Below are 27143 nucleotides of genomic sequence, written 5' to 3' on the forward strand. Positions count from 1 at the left end.
TTTATCTTTCTAGCATCTTAGCTTGTGCTAATAAAAGTTTGTTTGGTAAATTATCATGAGAGACCTTATTATAAAGGACATCGAATTGCTTCTTATCAGTAACCGAATGTATAGCTTTTCTGTATTGGTGAGCGGCTCTATATATTGATTCTGAAAAGCTGATTAAATTATATTCTTGTTTTATACATCGTGATATTTCAATTATTGTCGAATGTACCCTCTCTATCTGACCATTTGTGGTGCTATGATTTGGGTTGCAGAAATAAATTTCAATCTGAAGTCTCCGCATCAGGGATTTAAATTGTACTGTAGTAAATCCTGGTTCATTATCAATTGTTATTCTCTTTACATTAGGGAAACTTTGTAATATATCTAACACTTTATCTTCTAAATTAATCTTATCTTCAATTTGTTTAATAACCAAAAACTTTGAATAACTATCGTTTAAAATATATCTATGTGTATTTGAATTCCCTTCTCTTTAGATATAGGGACCTCTCCAATAGGTATTTTTATGGGATGTCTATCATATTTATTTTTATTAAAAATTTCACAATTTCTAATGTATTCTTTAAATTGTTTATGCATTTCTGGCCAAAAGTAAAAAGTTGAGATTTGTTTAATATTTTCGTCAAAGCCCCTGTGCGCTCTGTTATGAGTTTGCTCTATTATTGTTCCCTAGTCTTCTTTGTTTGTTATATCCATGGGAAAATTTTTTGTGAATAAAAACTTGTTAGTAAATGTTTCTTTTAATTTAACCTTTATTTCATATAAGTCTTCAGGTGTACAATATATTGCAGTTACAAGATTTGGTTGTAAAAATTCTTTTAGAATAGTCATTAAATTTTCAAGTGTATCATATTCAATAATATGCCTAGTTTTATTAAAATTATTAATAGATTTGTGAATGGTAAAGCGACCTTTACTAAGAAGTATTTGTTGCTTGAATTGGTTCAATGTTTTTTTAGTTTCTTGAATTTGTGTATTATCAGAGCTCTCTGCTGAATGTTGTGTGTCCATTGATGAATCATCAGTGTTATTATTTAAGTTTTGTCGGGATAAGGCATCCGCGACTATATTGATTTTTCCCGGTTTATAAATCATTTTAGGAGCATATTCCTCAATAATGGTATGCCAGCTTTTCATTTTTACATTAGGATTTCTTGAAGAGTCTGCAAAAGTCAAAGGTTGGTGATCTGTATGTATTTCTAAATCTGATACTCCATAAAGGTAGTTTCTTAAAGTTTTTAATGCCCAAACTATGGCATAAAGTTCTTTCTCATTCATTGCATAATTCTTTTCTGTGGAATTCAATGTGTTAGAGATAAATGTAATAGGTTTTCCATCTTGGCTTAATACACCACCTAATGCATCATTTGAGGCATGGGTTGCTAATATAAATTTTTTATTAAAGTCCGGTTGCGTTAATTCTACTTGATTGTTTTAATTTTTCAAATGCTAAAATTCCATCCTGTTCTAATCGAACTTCAATTTTCTTTGACATATGCTGAGATACATGTCCATTTTCTCCAGATAAATGTTTGTTTAGTGGTTTAGCTATTGCTGCGAAATCCTTGATAAAGTTCCTATAATATCCAATCATTCCCATGAAACTTCGAAGTTGTCGTACTGTTTTTGGTAATGGAAAATTACAAATCGCTTCGACTTTATGCGGATCCGTTTTCATTACATCTTTTGCAACTATATATCCCAAAAATTCAAAAAACTTCATTTTCAAAAAACTTTGACTTTTCTAATGATATTTTCATATTTGATTTTTTAAGTAAGTTGATTACTTGATTCAAATGTTTTATATGATCGACTAAATTGCGTGAAAAAACAATTATATCATCAATATATACGTGACAGAATTTTCCAATAAATTCTCTTAATACATTATCCATAGCTCGTTGGAAAATACTTGGTGCATTAATTAAACCAAATGGCATTCTTAAAATTTCGTATTTTCCATTATTTACTGAAAATGCAGTTTTCTCGATGTCCTCAGGCTTCATTAAAATTTGGTGAAATCCTAATTCTATTGGGTGTATGCATTAATTCGTGCGGTTTTTTTTACGAAAATTAGGACTTTATTGTGAAAAAATTGTTATACATTTAATGTTCAAAGTATTGCCCATCGGAAGCTATGATGTTTGCCCATCTTTCTGGCAGTTTGTGGATCCCATCCCAAAAGAACTTCTCCGGCTTGGAGGTCAAGAAAGAATCAATCCAATTTCTGATACCCTGTTCTGAAGAGAAGCGTACTCCGGTGAGGGCATTCTGCATTGATCTGAACAAGTGGTAATCGGAAGGTGCTATGTCTGGGCTATAAGGCGGGTGAGGTAGAACTTCCCACCCACAGTTTTCCAAATAGTTTTTAACTGGCCTTGCAACATGTGGCCGAGCGTTGTCATGATGAAAAATTATTGATTCGTGTCTGGACGCATATTCTGGTCGTTTTTCCGCGATGGCCTTTTTCAAACGAATCAATTGTTTTCGGTAGAGGTCCCCATTGATCGTCTGACCCGATTTCAATAGCTTATAATAGAGCACACCCTTGTGGTCCCTCCAAATACCTAGCATAACCTTAGCAGCATGGATATTCGACTTTGCCGTGGATGTTGATGGTTGGCCGGGCTTCACATACGATTTCTTGCGCTTTGGGTTATCGTAATGAATCCATTTTTCATCGTCAGTGACAATCCGATGCAAAAACGACTTCTTTTGGTGGCGTTGAAGCAACATTTCCGACATGCAGAATCGACGTTCGACGTCTCTTGGCTTTAATTCATAAGGCACCCAATTTCCAAGCTTCTGGATGAATCCTAATGATTTTAATCGTCTGGAAACGGTTGCTTGATCAACTCCTAATACTTTTGCAAGTTCTTCTTGCGTCTGGCATGCATCTGCGTCGAGCAATGTCTCCAATTCTTCGTCTTGAAGTTTGTTTGGCTGTCAGGGTCGTTCTCCGTCGTCTAAGTCGAAATTGCCACTTTTAAACCGTGCAAACCACTTTTGGCACGTTCGTTCGGCTAAAGCATGGTCACCATAATCGTCCAGTAAAATACGATGGCTTTCGGCTGCTCTTTTCTTCATGTTAAAATAATGAAGAAGAACTCCCCGCAAAAACACTTTATCTGGTACAAATTTCGACATTTTCAAATGAATGAAACAAATTGTTGTTCACGCTCAAACAATTTATATCTACTGAAAACGACGCGAAATGGCAGTACCTTTGAAATGAATATAGCCACAGATGAATACGACGCGAAATAATACTAGTAGAGCCCTCTCTTATCGATCGTAGAGAAATACTGTGATCTTCCTAGATTTGAAAGTATAACATTTGTATCTGGTATCGGTTATGTATCCGAAATAGTAATGTCATTTAGTTTTTTGAAATCTACTACCATTCTTAATTTTGCTGTGCCATCAACATTGATACCCTTTTTTGGTACCACCCAGATTGGAGAATTATAAGGACTTTTACTTGGTCGTAGAACTTCGTTTTTTAAAAGATTATCGATCTCTTTATTCACAAAAGCATTTGATGATAAAGGATACTGATACTGTTTACTCCAAATTGGAGTATTTACCGAGGTTCTTATTTCCGCACGAATATCCGTTCGAAACGGTAAATTCATGTTTATTGAAGAATGTATTTAATTTATTTTATTTCTTATTTTTTCCCTCAAATATTTAATTGTTTCTTCATTTATGCCGGTATTTCCTTCGGCTGGTGCTTCAGAGAATTCTTCCTCTAAATTTATTTTGTTTATATAATCTTCTTTCTTGTCGGTAAGCACGTCGACTGGCGTTGTAGAACTTTCTTGTTCCACACTAAATTTTATTTTTTTGTGGCCGGTATTATCATCGGCTATCGTTGTAGAACTTTTTTGCTCCACATTATATTTTTTATAATTGAATTTTTTACTTTTGTTGCAGGTATTATCATCGGCTGGTGTTGTAGAACTTTTTTGTTCCACATTATATTTTTTATAATTGATACATTCATTGTGCTGGTATAAATCTTCAGCTGGCGCTTTAGGTGTCTCTGCTCCCAAAGTAATTATATTTCCTTTAATGCTTTCATCTTTCAAATTTCCTTTAATATCATGTTGCTCAGATTCATCTCCTAAGCTAAATATGTCTTCTTCCTTTTAATTATTTATTGCCATTTAATTATTAGCATTAATTTCTTTCAGGAATTTGTATCCAATTAAAAAGTCTGCTTCTAAATTTTCGATTTCGTAAAAAATGTGTCTTTTACCAAATAGAGTAATAAAATGATAATATCGTATTATCGAAAATCCATTAATTGTTTTTACTCTTTTATATATACTTAATTCGTTTTTATTCTTATAAATTCCTGATTTTATATAGCAACTTGTTGCTCCCGTTTCTACTAAAATTTTAAAGTTTTCGCCATTAACCCTGTCATGTAAGAAAATATATGGCAGAGTTAGTTTTGATCTAAAAAATGATCCTCTTTAAGATTATTTATCCTTTGTGTTTTATTTGGTGGTTGATTACTTATTTGTGCGCTGGCATATGGTCGTTTATCTGTAGTATGTATTCTTGTATTCTGTACATTACTTGTATTATTTACATTATAATGTGGTCGATTTTGGATTCGAGTACTTGGATCGACATCCATTGGGATGGGTCTTGCCTGAATGTTTTGTTGTAAGGGCCTTTAATTGTAGCCACTTTGAAGTTGGGTTTGTGGAAACCGTAAATTAATATTAAAATTTCCGTTATTGAAGTTAGTACGTTGTCTGTAATAATTCGGATTTTTCCCGAATTGTGATGCGAAAATTGCTCGCATATTATTCGATTCTAATTCTTGTGCTTTTGCCAACGCATTTGGCAAATCACTTGGTGATAATGAAAATATTATATTGGCTAAATTTTTTAAATTTTTTTTATTAATTCTTTAGTTACGGCACTATCCGATCCGTAAGTCATTATCGTTTTATTAATAAGTAAAGTTAATTTTTCATTAACCTTATTATAGTATTCTATAATTGAAGAAGTGCCCTGTCGCAAAATACTCATCTCTTGTTCGATAATATGAGCTGGTCGCTTATCCGCGGAAGCAAAATCGAGTCATGCCAAAATGGCATCGAAATTAAGAACTGTCCCGTGATTGGATAAAATGTCGTTAGCGTCGTTTTAATTTTATTTCTTAGTATAGTTAATGCAGCAAAATATCTACGGCTGCCCCTTACATACAAACTCATTGCGTTATTGGCTGATTCCCTCCAGCTAACGTATTTAGTTTGTTTTCCATTAAATTCTGTTAGTGACTTGACCACCTCAAGTGACTCATCACAATTGATATGTGGATCGACCACTTCTATTTTATAATCAACTACTGTAGTTGACTGTGTTAAGTCCTGCAATTGCCTTCGCAACTCCTCTACCTCTAATCTAAGAGAAGCATTTGTTGCAGTTATTAGTCTAGCAACAAGATTCTCGTTCTCACTACTTAGAGCCATTTTTTATTATTTGAGTTTTTGTATGTTTTAAATATGGGCAAGTTTCAGTTCTATGGTTGCCCTTGCAATGATTACAATAGTACAGCCTTTCGTATTTTAGTGTACTTGAATTATTTCCCATTAAAAAAAAATATTTTCTTCTCGGAAAGAATGCTTTTTTTTTTTCCTATATCATCCTTATCTCGTTTTGTTTTTCTACTATAACCATTTAAGATTTTTCTTCTTAATTTTATTTCTTTTTTGATAATCTGCAATTGCGGCTTTTTACTTTTCCTTATATGATCCTTGTTTTGTTTCTACTACAACCTTTTAAAATTTTAATAAGATTTATCTGACCTACATTTGTCTGAGTCAGTTGGTAAAGCGTCTGTCATTTTTGTTAAAGTTTTTATATATACATATTTTATTTTCTGCCGTTATAACCTTCGGCTCGATTTGTGGAAACTTCCTGTTCCTCTTTTTAACAATAAATTTGTTTGATCCTTTCTAGGAAAGGAAACTCTTTTATTCTGGAGGGTTTGGAGTTCAGAATCGCAGAAATGAGATTATGTTATAAACCGGAGGGTCCCCCTTGCGGTGGTGAATCGCGGTTTTTAAATATTTTGTTATATGGCTGGTCGAGCCTTGATTTACAAGATGCTTTTTTATAATTTTTGATCATTTCTAGGAAAGGAAACTCTTTTATTCTGAAGGGTCTGAAGTACAGAATCGCAGAATTGAGTTTATGTTATAAACCGGAGGGTCTCCCTTGCGGTGGTGAATCGCGGTTTCAAAATATTTGTTATATGGCTGGTCGAGCCTTGATTTACAAGATGCTTTTTTATAATTTTTGATCATTTCTAGGAAAGGAAACTCTTTTATTCTGGAGTGTCTGAAGTACAGAATCGCAGAATTAAGTTTATGTTATAAACCGGAGGGTCTCCCTTGCGGTGGTGAATCGCGGTTTCAAAATATTTGTTATATGGCTGGTCGAGCCTTGATTAATAACATGCTTTTTTATAAATTTGAGTACTTATACTTAAAATATTTTATATTACTAGGATTATTACAATAATAAGATTTTATTGTTATAAATTTAATATATATATTAAAATATTAGCTTACTAGTTTTTCGTCCTTCTCTAAAGGGGCAGTACAGCCTGCAACATACGGGGTGAATCTCTATTGGAATTTATTATTAGTAGTAATTTAAGCGTTGAAAATGTGGTTGGGAACCCACGTTCGTTACAAGAAATAGAAGGGAGGTGCTGGACGTCACTTTGAGTAACCAACCCGCAACTGGACTGATTTGTCAGATATAGGGTGTCATCAGAACCCTCCCTGTCAGATCATAGAATCATAAGTATCGCGCTAGAAGTAGTGGTTAAGTGATTCCCCCCAAATGTATTTTTAAGTACACGAATTAATTACGCCAGTGATGAACATCAGTGGGGAGGGGCAGCTAGACAGAAGTGCTATGGTTTCAAGACTGGAAAACAGATTGCCTGCGCTTAACCAGTCCATCATAGACGCATATCACTGTGACTGCTCCCTAAAGACGATCACCAAAAGGCGCAACTGTCCTTGGTGGTCAAGCAGACTCTCAGATTTTAGGAAAAGGGTACGTAAGCTCTTCAAGCAGGCCAAACTTAGGGGGAACTGGGAGTAATATGAATGCAACCTAACTCGTAACACCACCACTTACTTGCCACTTTATAACTCCGCGTATGTAAATTAAATCAAAATTGTATGGTTTTCCGTTTTGAAAATGTTCACAAAACTGTCTATTTATTAGTAATTATGAAGAGATTATCTTCACGCAATCACTCCCTGATCGCATACCAGTGAAGAAGTAATTCAAAGAATATAAAAATTATCGATGATAAATAAAACGAGCCAAGAAAATGCGGTTACGCGCCAAAGGCAAGTTCGGTGTTTGTTAGACGACAATCGCTGAGAGAAGGGGCGTCCGCTTCGAGGACAGATATTTTTGTACTGTGTGTTGTGTAGAGATCCTAGTCGGTGTGTGTATGTGTACGTCTGTATGATGAGTTGTGTGTGGTGTTCTGCGGTTTCCAGGTGTGGTGGGTGTGCCAGTGTTGCATTGTGTGTGGTGTGTTTGAGTTCTTCGGGACGGAATCTTAACTTATTTGGCCATCCCGGCCCCCCTAGGCGAATGTTCAGCCTAGCAGTCGTTGTAGCTGTTGCAACGTTGCCACAACGTTGCTGAGTCCGAACGTGCGGCGATAGTTCGGCCTACGCTTAGTAGGTGCGATGTTTTGCTGACGCCATGGACGGGAGTCAGATCGGGATGCCGTTCTTCGGCGACATTCCACGCGATTGGTTTGCTGCGGTCAGTTTGTGCCACGGATTCGTGTGGCAGGCTGCCGACTAACCTCTCGCCTCGGGGTACGGCGAAGCAACGTGTGATGCTGCCTGCCACACATTTGGCACAAAGCCCCGGAGTCGCATTCCTGAGTCGTGTGGGTATGTGCCAGACAATTGTGACAATGCCCATGCGCCTGGGCAACTTGCTGGCGTTGTGTCGGCGTCATGCCTTTGAAGAGACCACAGTGCTGCAGTTTGTGTGGACGTCGACAAAGGGGGCATCGGATGCGATAAGGCGCCTCTGGAGGAGACGGAACGGCTGCAGATTCTCGTGTACCGCTACGAGCGGTGGTTGACGGTACGGTTGCGGCTGATGTACGGGGCGCCGCTGTTGGAATAACCCCAGGGTGAGGCACAGTGATGGCCGATCGCATCGTTGGCGTTGGGGTGGAATGCATCTCTGTATTCATATCTACCTGTATGGAGAAAAGGGCATGTTTAGTTACGATTCAGTGGTATAGAGGATGGATATCTTTCTATATGTGACCAACTTTAATTGGTTTGATGATCGTATTAGTCTACCCATTATTTTATTTGTATATGATTGTAATTTTTCATATTATATTTGCGGTTTTTTATTTCTGTTTTCGGTTATTTAGACGGATATTTCGATTTTTGCTTGTAGGTATTATTGAACGGATGGTTTACTACTTGCGTTTTCGCTATTATTTGAGATTGGCAGGAAGCATAGTTTAACGAGCGGTCTGGTTAGCGTTCCGTTTCGAGTACGGAGGTCAACTACTCTTATATGACCGTCGGAACCATGATGTAGCTTCTCTATGCAACCAAGCCGCCATTCTGTAGGGTGAAGGCCAGCGTCATAGATTAAAACAAAATCTCCAAGCTTTGGCGCCTTTTCGGGAGTTTTCCAGCGGTACCATCGGCGGCTGAAATCATGATGGAGAATTTTAATTCTTTCCCATCTATTTTGTAAGGATAGTGACTTCACGCCTGGCTCAGGTATGGCCAGAATGGATGCTCCTTTTAGAAAGTGCCCTGGAGTTAGGGCTGTGAGATCTGAGGGATGAGAGTGTCGTTAGTGGCCGTGAATTGAGAACGGCTTCAATGCGAATTAATAATGTTGTAAATTCTTCATAATTAAATTTGTAGTTTCCAGCTACTTTTTTAAAGTGGGATTTGAAGCTTTTTACAGCTGATTCTCATAAACCACCCATATGAGGAGCGCTTGGAGGGATAAACTGCCAGATAATACCTTGGGGAGCATACTTTTGTACAATTTCAGGTGAGACTTGTTTGACAAAATTCACGAACTGTTTTTCTGTGGCTCTTTGAGCTTCTATAAATGTCTTACCATTGTCGCTCAAAAGTTTTGATGGAAAACCGCGTCGTCAGACGAAGCGAGCTAATGCCGCGAGAAAAGCCTCCTTGGTCAGATTCGTACATAGCTCGAGGTGCACTGCTTTTGTCGTGAAAAAGACAAAGACAGCCACATAGCCTTTCATGAGGGTGGGAGACCTTCACATGGATGCCTTTATCTGAAAAGGCCCAGCAAAGTCGACACCTGTAATGGTGAAAGGCAGAGCGAAGTTACAGCGTTCCGGTGGAAGTGCTGAGAATTGTGATGCGAAAATTGCTCGCATATTATTCGATTCTAATTCTTGTGCTTTTGCCAACGCATTTGGCAAATCACTTCGTGATAATGAAAATATTATATTGGCTAAATTTCCATTTAGATCTGTTATAAATATACGCAACGCATCCCGCCTAGTTTTTTGTCGTTTGTAATTTTATCTCTTAGTATAGTTAATGCAGCAAAATATCTACGGCTGCCCCTTACATACAAACTCATTGCGTTATTGGCTGATTCCCTCCAGCTAACGTATTTAGTTTGTTTTCCATTAAATTCTGGTAGTGACTTGACCACCTCAAGTGACTCATCACAATTGATATGTGGATCGACCACTTCTATTTTATAATCAACTACTGTAGTTGACTGTGTTAAGTCCTGCAGTTGCCTTCGCAACTCCTCTACCTCTAATCTAAGAGAAGCATTTGTTGCAGTTATTAGTCTAGCAACAAGATTCTCGTTCTCACTACTTAGAGTCATTTTTTATTATTTGAGTTTTTGTATGTTTAGAATATGGGCAAGTTTCAGTTCTATGGTTGCCCTTGCAATGATTACAATATTTCCCATTAAAAAAAAATATTTTCTTCTAGGAAAGAATGCTTTTTATTTTTTCCTATATGATCCTTATCTCGTTTTGTTTTTCTACTATAACCATTTAAGATTTTTCTTCTTAATTTTATTTCTTTTTTGATAATCTGCAATTGCGGCTTTTTACTTTTCCTTATATGATCCTTGTTTTGTTTCTACTACAACCTTTTAAAATTTTAATAAGATTTATCTGACCTACATTTGTCTGAGTCAGTTGGTAAAGCGTCTGTCATTTTTGTCAAAGTTTTTATATATACACATTTTATTTTCTGCCGTTATAACCTTCGGCTCGATTTGTGGAAACTTCCTGTTCCTCTTTTTAACAATAAATTTGTTTGATCCTTTCTACGAAAGGAAACTCTTTTATTCTGGAGGGTTTGGAGTTCAGAATCGCAGAAATGAGTTTATGTTATAAACCGGAGGGTCCCCCTTGCGGTGGTGAATCGCGGTTTTTAAATATTTTGTTATATGGCTGGTCGAGCCTTGATTTACAAGATGCTTTTTTATAATTTTTGATCATTTCTAGGAAAGGAAACTCTTTTATTCTGAAGGGTCTGAAGTACAGAATCGCAGAATTGAGTTTATGTTATAAACCGGAGGGTCTCCCTTGCGGTGGTGAATCGCGGTTTCAAAATATTTGTTATATGGCTGGTCGAGCCTTGATTTATAACATGCTTTTTTATAAATTTGAGTACTTATACTTAAAATATTTTATATTACTAGGATTATTACAATAATAAGATTTTATTGTTATAAATTTAATATATATATTAAAATATTAGCTTACTAGTTTTTCGTCCTTCTCTAAAGGGGCAGTACAGCCTGCAACATACGGGGTGAATCTCTATTGGAATTTATTATTAGTAGTAATTTAAGCGTTGAAAATGTGGTTGGGAACCCACGTTCGTTACAAGAAGTAGAAGGGAGGTGCTGGACGTCACTTTGAGTAACCAACCCGCAACTGGACTGATTTGTCAGATATAGGGTGTCATCAGAACCCTCCCTGTCAGATCATAGAATCATAAGTATCGCGCTAGAAGTAGTGGTTAAGTGATTCCCCCCAAATGTATTTTTAAGTACACGAATTAATTACGCCAGGGATGAACATCAGTGGGGAGGGGCAGCTAGACAGAAGTGCTATGGTTTCAAGACTGGAAAACAGATTGCCTGCGCTTAACCAGTCCATCATAGACGCATATCACTGTGACTGCTCCCTAAAGACGATCACCAAAAGGCGCAACTGTCCTTGGTGGTCAAGCAGACTCTCAGATTTTAGGAAAAGGGTACGTAAGCTCTTCAAGCAGGCCAAACTTAGGGGGAACTGGGAGTAATATGAATGCAACCCAAAGGCAAGTTCGGTGTTTGTTAGACGACAATCGCTGAGAGAAGGGGCGTCCGCTTCGAGGACAGATATTTTTGTACTGTGTGTTGTGTAGAGATCCTAGTCGGTGTGTGTATGTGTACGTCTGTATGATGAGTTGTGTGTGGTGTTCTGCGGTTTCCAGGTGTGGTGGGTGTGCCAGTGTCGCATTGTGTGTGGTGTGTTTGAGTTCTTCGGGACGGAATCTTAACTTATTTGGCCATCCCGGCCCCCCTAGGCGAATGTTCAGCCTAGCAGTCGTTGTAGCTGTTGCAACGTTGCCACAACGTTGCTGAGTCCGAACCTGCGGCGATAGTTCGGCTCACGCTTAGTAGGTGCGATGTTTTGCTGACGCCATGGACGGGAGTCAGATCAGGATGCCGTTCTTCGGCGACATTCCACGCGATTGGTTTGCTGCGGTCGGTTTGTGCCACGGATTCGTGTGGCAGGCTGCCGACTAACCTCTCGCCTCGGGGTACGGCGAAGCAACGTGTGATGCTGCCTGCCACACATTTGGCACAAAGCCCCGGAGTCGCATTCCTGAGTCGTGTGGGTATGTGCCAGACAATTGTGACAATGCCCACACCCCTTTGAAGAGACCACACAAGCAGTTTGTACAAAGTCTTTTTGTTTTTACAAAATTGTTTCGGTCGATAATATTCTATTTTTTGAATCTCTCGCAAGATTTGAGCTTATGCCCCCCTGTACATAGTTCGCATGACGTTTGTTTGTACTGTTCGGATGTGAACGTTTGATTTCTGAAGAAGCTTCTATTTAAATTGTTGTTGCTATTGGCTTGGGGATTGTGGAAGCTTCTATTTAGGTCGTGTTGAACGGTTTTCGTTCTGACCATTTTTTTATCTACCCTTTCTGCGATTTCGTATTGGGTTATTAAAAAGCCTTTCATCTGTTGCCACGTTGGGCATTTGTTTCGAGATGAGATCGATTGCTCCCACAAAAGTAACGATTTTTCTGGTAAAGCTGCGGTGCATATATTTACCAGTATTGGGTCCCAGCTGTCTGTGGGAATATTTTGTGTCGATAGAACCGACAAGCAATTAGAAACAGTGGATTACAGTTTTATAAACTCTTCACTTGTTTCCTTTTAAATCTTAGGCAAGTTCATTAGTATCGTTACTTGCTTATCGACCAATATTCTCTCATTTTCATATCTAGATTTAAGTGCTTCCCAAGCCAAATTGAAATTATCGTCATTTATGGCGAACTGTTTTACTATTACGCCTGCTTGACCTTTTGTTTTGTATCGAAGGTGATAAAATTTTTGTGCATTTGATAATTTTGGGTGGTTCATGTAAACGGCTGTAAACATGTCCCGGAAGGACGGCCATTGTTCATAACCACCATGAAATATTTCTGTGTCATATGCGGGCACCTTGAGATGGATGCCTGAACTTGCCTCTTGACTTTGTACTTGTGGAGTAGGTGCAATTGTTTTTATTAGCTTCAGCTGATCGAAAATCATTGCTTTAGTGTCTTCGAACTGGTCTAAGCAGTTTTCATATTTGGGTAAGCCGAGGACTTAAGCTTGGAGACGTATCCAAAAATTGTCGAGATTTTCTTTTTTGATTTCTAATGCCGATTCAGAATTATCTTGAATCGGAGCAGATGAAAATCGAGTGCAGTATCTTATTAAACTGTCACTCTCAGCAATGAATTTACTGTATGTAATGTCTTTCCCCCTTTTTTGTTTTGTAGCACCTTGCTTTGAGCGTGTAGCTTCTGCAGGTGTACATGGACTTTTTTCGTCCGAAACCATTTTTGGTACTTTTGACAATTATGTAGATTTAGAATCTTTAGAATCTGCGTTCATTTAAAAAAATTCAATTAATCAAATGATTTCTCTCAGTGTAAAGTGATTAAATTTAAGCGAAATTCGTAATTGTAACGCGTAATCTCTTTTATCTATTTATTATTTTTTTTTTTTTAAATCGGATTAAATAAGATAGCGTGCTTCGTTATTACGGTATTTATTTATTATTTATCTCGATTGTATTGTTAATTTCAACAATTATTCAAAAATTGCAATATCTATTTTTTTTTTTAATTCTTCTTTGTGTTCGTATGCGTTATAGGGTATACCTATAAGCGAATTAGTATGTGTCAATGAGAGCTCGTATAAGAGATCAATGTAGGTGCTTTATACATATGTATGCAATCCTACTTGTTTTTTGTTTGCCAAACAACAAGGGGTATTGCCGAGTATGTGCCAAATTGGACTTTGGAATATATTAAATTAAATTGTCTAGAAGCAATGTATATAATATTGTTCACAATTTTTTATTATTGTTATTTATTTATTTATAGGAATATAAATAATTATAATTTTTTTTTTTTTGTTAAGAATGCGTTTAAATGTTTTTTCGAATGCGCTTTTTGAAATTCTTTAACTTTCAGTGGTACCCTAGTAGGGTATAATAATATGTCCCGTACTTGTTTAAGTACGTATGTAAACGAGCGGACGTTGTTTCTCAGGTAAGAAAGAGTGCATAAACGTAATTAGCAACAAAGTTATCTTATGTGCACTACGATTCGTAAATATGCACTCTCGGTATATGCATGTAAATATGTAGGTATGTATAAAAGTAAAATAATGTACGTATATTTTATATGTTTAAAAATTTTTTATTTTCTTTACCTTTCTCTCTCTTCTCTTTTTTTTCGTAGTTAAATATGTTAATAATATTACGAATATATATTTGCAAGCGCTCAAAATTATAAGTTGCTAAAAATTTTGGTATATATTGTGCAAAATATGTAAATATGTATGTAATGAGAGATTTGGCATTTAGGTAAGAAATTCTTTAATTTTTTTTAGTTTTTTGAGAATATTGTTCTTATATCTCTTTTTATTCGTTATATGTTGCTATGTGGGTATATGTATATATATATTTTTTTTCTTTTTTTTCTGCCTTTGCTTACTTGTTTTAGGCAATCCTGCTTATTACTTGATCAAGCATAAGAGGTATTGCCGGATATTTTTGCAAGTAGAGTACTTGAATTTCATATATATGTATATATCATATATTTGTGTTTTGGATTTGGAATATTTGTGTTAAACACGAAGGTAAGCTTTCCTAGGCAATAAAAATATATATATATTTAGATATATGTATATATATATAAATTATATATATATTTATATATATATAATATATATATGTATATTATGTGTATAAATTTTTTCGGTAAAACCCGAAATACCGCAAATACAATAGTTTAGCAATCGTTTTTGAAAACCGTAATAAATATACATATACCCTGCAGTAATGAGGTACAAAACGGAATCGATACAACTCACTTGAATATCCGTCAAGGGATTTTGGGGACTATAGCCTGTATTTGCCTGTAGGTGTATCCAATCCTTTCCTGGGATGTTCCTTGAGGTTTTTGTTGTATTACTTTCGCGCCCGTTTTATATGTTAATATGTATATATACATATATATGGGTTCTAATTCGCGCCCGTTTTCATTTGATTGTATTTTGTTTTTGCGCGCCCGTTTTTTTTTTTGTCACTGCACTGTTAATTATGCCCCAAAAGCATATGTATATATATTTTTTTTGTTGTTGTGGTCACTGCACTTTTTTATGCACCAAAAGCATATGTATATATATATTTTTTTTTTTTTGTTGTTGTGGTCACTGCACCAAAAGCATATATATATGTATTTTTTGTTTTCACTTTGTCACTGCACTTGTTTTTTTTGTTTTAGTCAATAAATGCTCTTTTTTTTCACTATTTGTTCATTTTTTTTTTTGTTCCCTTTGTCACTGTAACCCGGTTCACCGGTTCTGGTTTTTTCACGTTATTTTAAAACTTTTTATTTTATGTTTTGTAACCCATAGTGCCGTCCACTAGGGCTCGAAGGACCATATGTTAACACCACCACTTTCTTGCCACTTTATAACTCTGCGTATGTAAATTAAATCAAAATTGTATGGTTTTCCGTTTTGAAAATGTTCACAAAACTGTCTATTTATTAATAATTATGAAGAGATTATCTTCACGCAATCACTCCCTGATCGCATACCAGTGGAGAAGTAATTCAAAGAATATAAAAATTATCGATGATAAATAAAACGAGCCAAGAAAATGCGGTTACGCGCCAAAGGCAAGTTCGGTGTTTGTTAGACGACAATCGCTGAGAGAAGGGGCGTCCGCTTCGAGGACAGATATTTTTGTACCGTGTGTTGTGTAGAGATCCTAGTCGGTGTGTGTATGTGTGCGTCTGTATGATGAGTTGTGTGTGGTGTTCTGCGGTTTCCAGGTGTGGTGGGTGTGCCAGTGTTGCATTGTGTGTGGTGTATGATCCTGGGTTTCAAAAGCATCGCAGACTTCGGTAGGACTTCAACTATCGAAGCTGCAGCAAATTGCCTGCATCTGCTCGTCGGGTGCAAAGCGGATGTGCCCGAAAGCAACACTTGAAGTCATGCTGGAACTTACATCGCTTCACATTATAATCAATCACACAGCCAAACATACAATGTTTCAATTGACAATAGCATTACAAAAATGGTAAACTTCACTAGGAAGTTTAAAGTTACTCTTGGCAGTAATGCTGAATGTTATGATTCCACGTTCGGCCTACTGCTAAGGGAAAGCACAATTAATTGGTACACTGACGGTGTTGAAAACTTCGGAGGGAATTGGTGCAGGAATTGCAGTACCATGTACCAAACTCTCCATACCTATGGGAAGTTTTCCGCACATCTTCCAAGCGGAAGTGTTTGCTATAAGTCGTTGTGCAGAGATAAACCTCCACCGCAACTGTCGCAATGAAAGTAGCGCCATACTCAGCGATAGTCAAGCAGCAATAGCACCTAGCAGTATATTGGAATTCATCAATGTGCAAGGGTATGTGAATCATTGTGACTTAGGGGAGGTCACAATAGACCTTAGGTCGCCGTGTATACCTCATATATTATCTATTCTACTCTATTAACAGCGCCCACTTCTATCTGGCATCTCATATCACATACAACTACTTGAAAAATTTTAAGAAAATTTAGTGCATAACACCATCAAGAAATCATTATGTTCCAGTTACTTCATATACGTATCGCTCCCGTATACCTAATATAAGGATTTTTAAACTTTCTTATATATATCAATATGTTAGCAAATGAATGTATAATATTGAATATATAATAGAATTAGCCGAGTGTTGAAAGGCAAGAGAGTTTTTAAGTGAGTTAAGATCTAAGCTGCTCAGCTATAGAAAGAAAAATTTCAACAGCTAAGTTAATATGTACATAGTTTCTTTTTTAATGTTGAAAAGTGAGTGAGACTTACCATTATAACATACATACACATGGTATATGGCGGAATGATTCGTCTAGTTCAAAATGTCTTCTGGATGATTTTAAAAGTAAAGGTTTATAGCTTCAGCTAGCCGAATATTAAATTTAACTTCAGACAAGATTAATGACTAACTAAACTAATCCATTAGTAGTTTGACTTAAAAATAATGCCAAGCATTTGACTACGATTTGTGATGGTAGGTAGATTTATAACAAAAGAAATGCTCTAATCCAAAAAGTTAAAAAGTATAAATTAGTCTATTAATGAAGAAATACCATTAATAAATATTAGTAAGAGAATTTACAGATTCACTTTATCGAAAGCTTTGTTAAAGCCATTGTACACTGTACTACATCAGTATATTTATTCTCTCTAAAACCCACTGATATATGGATCATAAATTCAAGCAGATTTGTAGTGTAGATTTCCATTTTCGAAATTCGAGCTGAGAAGATGAAATTATTGGTGAAGCCGAAAAAGTTGTTTGATCTCTGATAATAGCTTCAAAAAGTTTAGATAGTTCCGATATTTCCTTATATATTTCAATGAGTGACCTAAATAACCTCTAATTTTATAAGAAATATTGGCGAAGAAGCATGATTTCAACTTATTTTAATAAAGACTACTCCTTCGGAAATTGTTGGAGTATTAAATAAAGTAACCGGACGGAACTCAAGCAGATAGAGAAAGTTTTTAGGCGAATTAGGCTGTGTGCCAAACGGTAGAAAAATTAAAATTCTGCCAGATGAAAATAAATTTTTGACAATATCAGAATTTTAAACAGCTCAGGATTTAGGTAAAATATTGACAACTTATAAATGATATTACAGATATGCATTCACGAAGAAACGAATTTAAAGGAACTGTTGCATACAAAACATGTAAATTATAAAGAATGAGGAGCTGAAAGCCTCTGTAGCTAGTGCTCCTTTTACTTTGTATAATAATAATTTTATTATTATTTTTCATATAATAAATAAAATAAATAAATAAAGAATGAGATTTACTCGTAATTATGTATTTATTTATCCCATTTAATACAGGAATTATACTGTTAATAAGGAAAGCTCTTGTCTTCTTCTGAATTTTTGTTATTTAAGTAAGAAGTAAAACAATTTTTTTGTAGCTAATTAGCAGATCTTAATGTACATATATTTTTGCAGATAAGTCAAAAAAACATTTCAATAGACTTAATATTGAATAGGTTGCGAGTCTCAATGGAAGAGTATGGTTCGCTTTAGAATATATGGTATATATGAACATACGTCGGGTTGTAATGGAAATATTAAAAAAAAAAACATATATCATTAATTTTTACATTTTATATGGATCGGTGGATCATTTCATCGCATTTTGACCTTTAGTGCCATGCAACTGCATCGTCGTAAAGAAATTGCATGCAGCCGAACACCGCTCTTGTCAATCTCGTCCACTATCTCATTGCCATCGATGCCTTTGAAACATGGCACGCAGTAGAAATAAAATCGCTTATACCTGGCGACATATCCCACTACTACCATGCTTCGCACGACACTTCTGGCCGATGTGCGAAACGAGGTTATTGCCTTGATTGCTGATTGGTTATGTACGTAGATGTTAACTCAGGAGTTGCTTGCTGGTGCCTTAGAGGCTAGCTCCGCGGCTTTCGCAATAAGAAAAACCTCTGCTTGAAATATATTGCAAAGGACCGGCAGTTTGTCTTATGTCTAATTCCGTACAGTATATGCCCGCATCAACTCCGTTCTCCATTTTCAAAAATTCCTGTTATAAATTTGGCCTTGAAAATATTAGTAGCGATATTCAATACATTCTGGTGGATTAGGGAGTTCTCGTCTTAAGTATTTCTTTGAAATTATTAAGCGAGTAGGTATTATGCATATTGTTCTAACACATTCATGCTAATTCATTGCGCAGTCGAACCGCACAAATATTTACGAAAATTTTGTGAAAAGGAATGCAGAAAAACTAGACTCGAGTAGCTGGACTCTTTTTGACCGTGTGAATGCACAGAGCGACACCAAAAGAGAATTTGAAAAAAATGAGACTCTTTTGAGTCCCAATGTAAAAGCGCACTATGTGAACAACAATACGCATCATAACAAACATACTTTAACAATGCATTATCATTTTATGCACTAAATAAATAAAGGTTTCACTAGATAGGAACCGCATATCAACACAACAAAGCATAAATCACATAGAAGATAACAACCGTCACATCTCAGCATAAACATATGAGATACATATGATCTTAGTAGTATAATATAAATAGCTGTAAAATTTATATGTTAAGCCAGTCTTAAGAATATCAATAAACAGCTCGCATTTCGACTTAGCAAACCGTTATATTTTTACTTCTCACATTTACGAAAGTATATAACTCTCGCAGGTGCCATGTCTTTACGCCATCCATCTAATTACTCTGAATTTTCACTTCACCTTTCTTTAGTGTGTTTTTGTTGCTGACGGCGGGGTGGTGCTTGGTGCGAAGGAACACTCTCCAACGCTCCATGCCATTTTCTCGTACCTCGCGTACAGATTATCTTATGCTACTCTCTTGATTTGAAGGATGTAGCTTTGGCCTCCGCCCGATTACGGAAAACTTTTAAGCAGTAATTAATACCCAACTCAGGTATTTTTAATAAAATAGAGGGCAGGTTCTTACTTTTGACATTAATACTTTATACGATCCCCCTCATGGGTTTTAATCCGCTTTATAGTAGAGTTCTTCAAATCTTGCAGAATTGCTTTTCCTAATTGCTGTTAATGTTTTTTTCCGCTTATTTTAATCTCACGTAGTCGCTCACATTCCACAGTACCTTTACTTCTTTGATATTGCCGCCTGACTTTGTCACAGCTACTTTTCTTATCAGGGATTTCGCTGATCCACCAATATACTGGCTTTCGCTGACCGTAGCACTCTTTTCTCATAGACTATGCTATGAAAAATAAAATATGCGAAAAAAAAAACTCTTGTCAGGATTCGAAACTGAGCATCGTTCGAATCACGAATATGTGATTACCTTTCGCACTAAAGCATGTGTTAAAATTTTGTTTGATTAATTGTTATTTCATTATCTATGGAAGAAGGTTTTAAACTCAACAAAAGAGACGAACTTTTAACTTTGGGTATATGAGGGTTTAAACCGATTTCTCACAGCTAGTGGGTAAGAAAACACTTACATAATGAAATGGTTAAAGAACATTTAATTTCTTTAAAATATTGCACATATTAACCTAATAAACTGTTAAAAACACAACATATATGGGTGTTAGGACAAGAATTGACCCGATTATAAGCATTTTCGGCTAAAGCTCAAATAATTGTCACAGAAACACGCACTCTGAAATTCTCTGAAATAACTCATACATTGATCGATATAAGCGTAATAAAAAAACCAGAAGCTCCAAAATTTGTATATTAGGTATATTCAGTCTAAGATAACAATTATCCCGATTTTACCCATTTTTGCCATAATTATCGGTAAAAGATGTACTATGAATTAGAGGTACATACTTGTATATGCTACGAGTTATCGCACTTTCAGTAATTTTAAACATAATCACCATATGGTGAGTTGATGTGGTTATTGTATTATCCGATTGCTCCTATTTTTAGTTTGGTTGATTGAGCTTTATTTTGTGAAATATGTACATTAAACAAACTTATTTTGTTAACGGCATTATATTTGCGTGGCAATGGTTCACTTTCGTCCATATGCACAATCCCTAGAAGCCAATGAACTTGTGTACTCTCAATTTTTACTCAAGTTACCGCTTCTATGGACACATGGTCATTTTTATATACATAAATCTGTATATATCTTGATTAGTTTTAGGGGTTACAAACAACCGTTTGGTGAACAAAACTCGTATACATATTCCAAGAGTGTAAAAATACTGAGCATATGAATATTCTAGTTATTATTGTGTGAGACGATAGAAACATATTAAATCTCAATATCTGCAAAAACTTAACAATAGCAACTGGGGTCCCCATATTCGGTCCGATTTTAATTATTTTTAGACTCGAGATGCCATACCTTAAAAGCACTATTTTTCCATGCTTGATTTGTATACAGGAAAGTGAAAGAATCAGATAGATTTTAAAGTTGTGCTATGTGGGGAATAGCGGTGGTTGTGGTCTGATTTCGCCCTTTATCACACTGTAAAATAAAAATGTCAGTATGGTGTTATGTACTGAATTTTGTTGAAATTAGTTGAATAGGTCCTGTGATATGGAATGAGGTGAGCGGTGCCACGCCCATTGTCGAACACCATCTCGTGTGTATTTATCGCACTTTTAAAAGGACGGGATTATTATCCGATTTCAACCATTTTCAGATTGTCGGAGGAGGTGCCAAAAATAGTTGCACTAACCAATTTGGTTTATTTAGCTTAAGTGGTGTAAGAGCTATAAACATTTAACTCTGAGCGAAATGCATGCGTGTCAATCGGAAAAATACATCTAACCCTAATCGTGACATTGACGTTTCCAACTTTTGAATTTACGTTTTTTGTTTGAAGTTGTTCGAGCGCCAAGAATGTTGAGCTCGGTGCTTCGAGTAAGAATGTGATTCGCTAAAGGCCAAAGCAGTTTTGTGAACTAATAGTTAGAAAGCTATCTAAAAGATGAGTTGATATGTTTGAATAGCTTTCTGAAAATATTCGTGACTTAGAAGGGCCCGTATGTCGTATATGCAGCTGTAAATTTTCTAAACACTTTTATGAAAAATTTAAATTCTGTCGCGGTGTTATCGTATCCGTAGAATCATCAGCAACACTCGAATGAAATATCACTGAAAAGTTGTGTCTTTTAAAAAATTGCAGTCCTTGCTACAAAATCCCGTTGTTTGCTAATAAATAAATAGTGTAGGAGAATGTGCGTTAAAAAATGTAGTAAAGTGGCAATCGATACAAGATCGCGCGCTTATACTGACTACAATTTTCCCGATAATAACGGAAATTGCCGTCTTCTGCTGAATATTTTTCCTACCTACATGAAGAAGTAGATGAAAATTGCAAAAAAGAAGTAATTAAATTCAAAAGAAACATCAGAGAACGTATATCATAGAGAAGGTTCAATTGCGGACCAGCGTGTGAATTGTCAAAACCTAACAAGATTTTATTAGTGAATTTCACCAAATCTGGCTCGGAAGGAGAAATTTTAACAGTGGAGAGTGAACAGAGCTGAGAATTCAATGAAAATTATGCTCAGAGACTTGCTTTGATATTACAGCTGCATGTTAGCCTTTTGGCTTATATTTTTATACGTTTATATGCAATCATATTTATTGATATGAATATCATTTTGCGAATTTTTATGAATGCATGCAAAACTGATAAGACTCTAATTAAATTATGTAATTTTTAAAATATTATATTTAGTCAATTTGGGAATTTAATGATTTTATTTAGTTTTTACATAATATACTTTCCTAATAGAGATTCAATTTATTACACTATATGTATATGTACATATGTACATCTTTTATCATATTAATCTTATATATAATCATATGTATATCTGCACAAGCGCATTTGAATGTACGGATTCAGAAATTCAAATCATAATTTTATCATATATCAATACAATATATGTGCGCGCATTGATATATATGTACACGCATATATGTATGTAGACATAAAATTGCCTACAAATAATGCATACACAAACCAACATACATACATATGTATATGCGTACACATGTAAATATGTCACCTGCAAAAACTACAAACATTGTTTTACAAAAACAACAATCGTCACAAGTCAATATGTCAACCAAATAGGCGAAGCCCAAATTTATAGTAAATTGCACAACAACAACATTTTCAATCATGAACGCAGGCGTACTTTTAACAAGCAACCTCGCTTCATTCATAAAAACAGATACCCTCACATCCCCCCGAGCATGCTTTTGCCGACAAGCGTCTTTTCACGACGATGGCAAAAGTTAAAAATCATAAATTGAACAAATTTCTGATATTCCCTCTAGAAGTGAAAAGTGACAACCCCTCAAATATGAGTATTAAAATGTTTTAGAATAAAAGTGACAACATAGTATATTTGTCGATTTACAATTCAAGAAACTTTTTAAAGAAAATATTCAATATTCCTCTGATTTATGTATACAGTAAGCCCCGGTTAAGTATTACTTCTCCAATCCCTCTTATCTGCCTGTGTCTTGCTGCATCTCACGTTTTTTTCTTAATTTTTTAAGGAAAACGGTAATTTTTTTTTAAATACATAGAAATTATTTTTTTTGGTACCACTCGCTTAAGTACCACAATCGCTTATGTACTACAAAGCACAAAAAATCTGCATCTTTGGTTTTGGCACTTAACCGGGATTGACTGTATTTGTCAAAGAATGTGCATATGTAAATATTCGAATTTTTTGTACACACATCTGCCCGTATATATGCACATGACTTGTTGACTTTGTTTCCATTTACGCATGCCACGTTGTATATGAATAGGGGTTGATTTTGCACTTGCCATGTTCGATGTATGTTTGTAAGAGTGTGTATGGTTCTGATTTTTCATGAAACGAATGCGGGTAATCTTCTCTTCATTTCATAGATGTCGTATTACGTAGAAAATGTTTCATTTCATAGATGTCGTATTACGTAGAAAATGTTTCCAGAGAACGTATATCATAGAGAAGGTTCATGGTGTGCCGATTGTCAAAATGTTCCTCTTGACGGAGGGTTACTCGCCAACATTAGTGCATTTCACCAAAAACAAATTATAAGCTGATTTCACCAGAATTTTACCCCTGCGGAGCGCAAAATAACAGAATTGAGCATTTTGAGTGTTAAATGAGAAAAATTATGCTAAATTCAATGTTAAGAAATGTACGCCAACAGATTCGTATATTTACAATGCGCAAACGAATTTATATATAATTTTAAGATAATCTGCATATACAGGCGGCTCACGAATTGTGTTACAAAATTAAACCGTAATAAGTTTCTTTTTAATCAATGCATTACATTAATTTTTTTGTATTGTATAGAAAATCTTATTTTATTTTATACAATTAATTATTCCTCCATGCTCAGCCACGCATATGCGACACCTAATTAGAAAATTAATGCTGGCTGCAAGTCGGGATTGCCTCAAATATCTATCTAATGGACTGCTTCAGTTCAGTCATAACCTGATAAGAAAAGACCAAGCGGTCGCAAATATTCTTATACATAATATATGTATAATTATGTGTGCATGTAAACAAATATGAAAGTACCCATTATAATTGTTAATTTGTTTATATGCAATATATGTATGTAAGTATGTTCACTCATTGTTTCATGAAAAATCAGAACCATACACACTCTTACAAACATACATCGAACATGGCAAGTGCAAAATCAACCCCTATTCATATACAACGTGGCATGCGTAAATGGAAACAAAGTCAACAAGTCATGTGCATATATACGGGCAGATGTGTGTACAAAAAATTCGAATATTTACATATGCACATTCTTTGACAAATACAGTCAATCCCGGTTAAGTGCCAAAACCAAAGATGCAGATTTTTTGTGCTTTGTAGTACATAAGCGATTGTGGTACTTAAGCGAGTGGTACCAAAAAAAATAATTTCTATGTATTTAAAAAAAAATTACCGTTTTCCTTAAAAAATTAAGAAAAAAACGTGAGATGCAGCAAGACACAGGCAGATAAGAGGGATTGGAGAAGTGATACTTAACCGGGGCTTACTGTATACATAAATCAGAGGAATATTGAATATTTTCTTTAAAAAGTTTCTTGAATTGTAAATCGACAAATATACTATGTTGTCACTTTTATTCTAAAACATTTTAATACTCATATTTGAGGGGTTGTCACTTTTCACTTCTAGAGGGAATATCAGAAATTTGTTCATGAATGAAAATGTTGTTGTTGTGCAATTTACTATAAATTTGGGCTTCGCCTATTTGGTTGACATATTGACTTGTGACGATTGTTGTTTTTGTAAAACAATGTTTGTAGTTTTTGCAGGTGACATATTTACATGTGTACGCATATACATATGTATGTATGTTGGTTTGTGTATGCATTATTTGTTCGGCAATTTTATGTCTACATACATATATGCGTGTACATATATATCAATGCGCGCACATATATTGTATTGATATATGATAAAATTATGATTTGAATTTCTGAATCCGTACATTCAAATGCGCTTGTGCAGATATACATATGATTATATATAAGATTAATATGATAAAAGATGTACATATGTACATATACATATAGTGTAATAAATTTAATCTCTATTAGGAAAGTATATTATGTAAAAACTAAATAAAATCATTAAATTCCCAAATTGACTAAATATAATATTTTAAAAATTACATAATTTAATTAGAGTCTTATCAGTTTTGCATGCATTCATAAAAATTCGCAAAATGATATTCATATCAATAAATATGATTGCATATAAACGTATAAAAATATAAGCCAAAAGGCTAACATGCAGCTGTAATATCAAAGCAAGTCTCTGAGCATAATTTTCATTGAATTCTCAGCTCTGTTCACTCTCCACTGTTAAAATTTCTCCTTCCGAGCCAGATTTGGTGAAATTCACTAATAAAATCTTGTTAGGTTTTGACAATTCACACGCTGGTCCGCAATTGAACCTTCTCTATGATATACGTTCTCTGCCTTCTCTATGATATACGTTCTCTGTTACCCGCAGTGAGTGACATAAAGAAATTATTCTCATTTATATGGCAGTACCATGATATGAAAGAAGATGAACTCAACACAGCGGCAAAAAAGTATTCTGTTGATGCATCTGATAAGTTCTCCAATGAATGTATTCATCTCAGACACGTTTATGATGCAAATTTTGAAACTCGTATATGGAGTAAGATTGAATACCATCAGTGCTTGAAAAAAAGGAATATTTTTCCCTAATATTTGCATCGCTTTCAGAATATTTTGCACTTTACCCGTTTCAGTTTCAAATGGTGAACATTTATTTAGTGCTTTAGCAAGGATCAAAAATTTTTATAGATCATGCTTGTGACAGGGCAGGATTTCAGAACTACCTACAAGGTGCCTAGAGGAAGTTGGATTTCCAGGCTATTATCAACGCATTCGCTGCCGCCAAAACTCGAAAAGCTCACTTCTAAGCTCCAAATATTTGAAGACTGGAGGATTTTAAACTGCATGTTCAAAAATTTAATCATTTTAGTCAAAAGATTAAAAAAAAATTTTATTTATTAGACCGATAAATAAATGTTTGAATAAGACGTTTTTGTCTTCTTGTTAACTGTCAAGTCTTGCTTATACATTATTGATTTTCAAAATCATACAAAACAAATTTGTTCCAACCAACAAACAAGGACGTAAATTTAATACAGATATAATGCAACGTTCATATAATACAAGATACGACAACATTAACATCATTGAACCAACATCGTCATACCTACATACGAATTTGTAAAAAAATAGCATTAGTTGTATTACTGTTTATTTATTTTTGCGTTTTTTGTTTAAATCATTATTTACTATACAGATATCTATGCGCAATAAGATACGACTTAAACACAACTATGTATGTAAAACTAACCCAATTTAAATAGGATCCTCCACTTTAAAATTATTGGAGCAATGTCTTGAATCGCAATAGATAACCCAAAGTTTTTTTAAACTTTCATTTTTGGGAAATCTTAAGAAATTTAAGAGGAAAACGTAATGCTGAAAACAGACATATGGTTTCCGTACTACAATGTATACTACAGTAGAACTCATGAAACCATGTACCAGTAAATAAATATAAAACATGAAACCAAGTTGATCATAACAGCAACGAATCTTAAATCAAGCAATTAAAATCAATCTGTGCAAAATTTAAGGCTTTACCACTTCACAAACGCACTGGATCTTATAAAAAAATTTGTGGAAATCAATTTTCATGTTCGTTTTTTATAAACAATGCGCGCCCGCCACGAATTTACAAATTTTATAGCGAAATTGACTTATTTAAATATGTTATCCTTTCAAATGTCATCAGACAATTTGAGTTGCTAACATATGTCGATTAATTTTTTGTGAAATATTAAAACTTGATTTACAATTAAAATATACTGCTTACATAGAAATTATCCGTTTATACCTACCATCAAACATATTGTAACGGATTTCTCGATAAATCGTCTACCTATAACTCACTCTTGAGTTCGATCACTGGATTGTTAAATAAAAGTCCCAATTTAATGGCTATACACTTATCTTTACTTGTAATTCCAACAACCTTACACTAATTGCTCGTTATTCGAGCTTACAACTTCTTGCTGATGTCTCAATTGCTCTTAACACGACAACACTCTAATTAGAATTGTGTTTGCTGCGTAATCCGGCAGCCCTTATATAGTAGATCTTTAACAAAACATCGT

This window comes from Bactrocera oleae, chromosome 4, assembly GCF_042242935.1.
Source record: "Bactrocera oleae isolate idBacOlea1 chromosome 4, idBacOlea1, whole genome shotgun sequence".
NCBI classification, from domain to species: domain Eukaryota; kingdom Metazoa; phylum Arthropoda; class Insecta; order Diptera; family Tephritidae; genus Bactrocera; species Bactrocera oleae.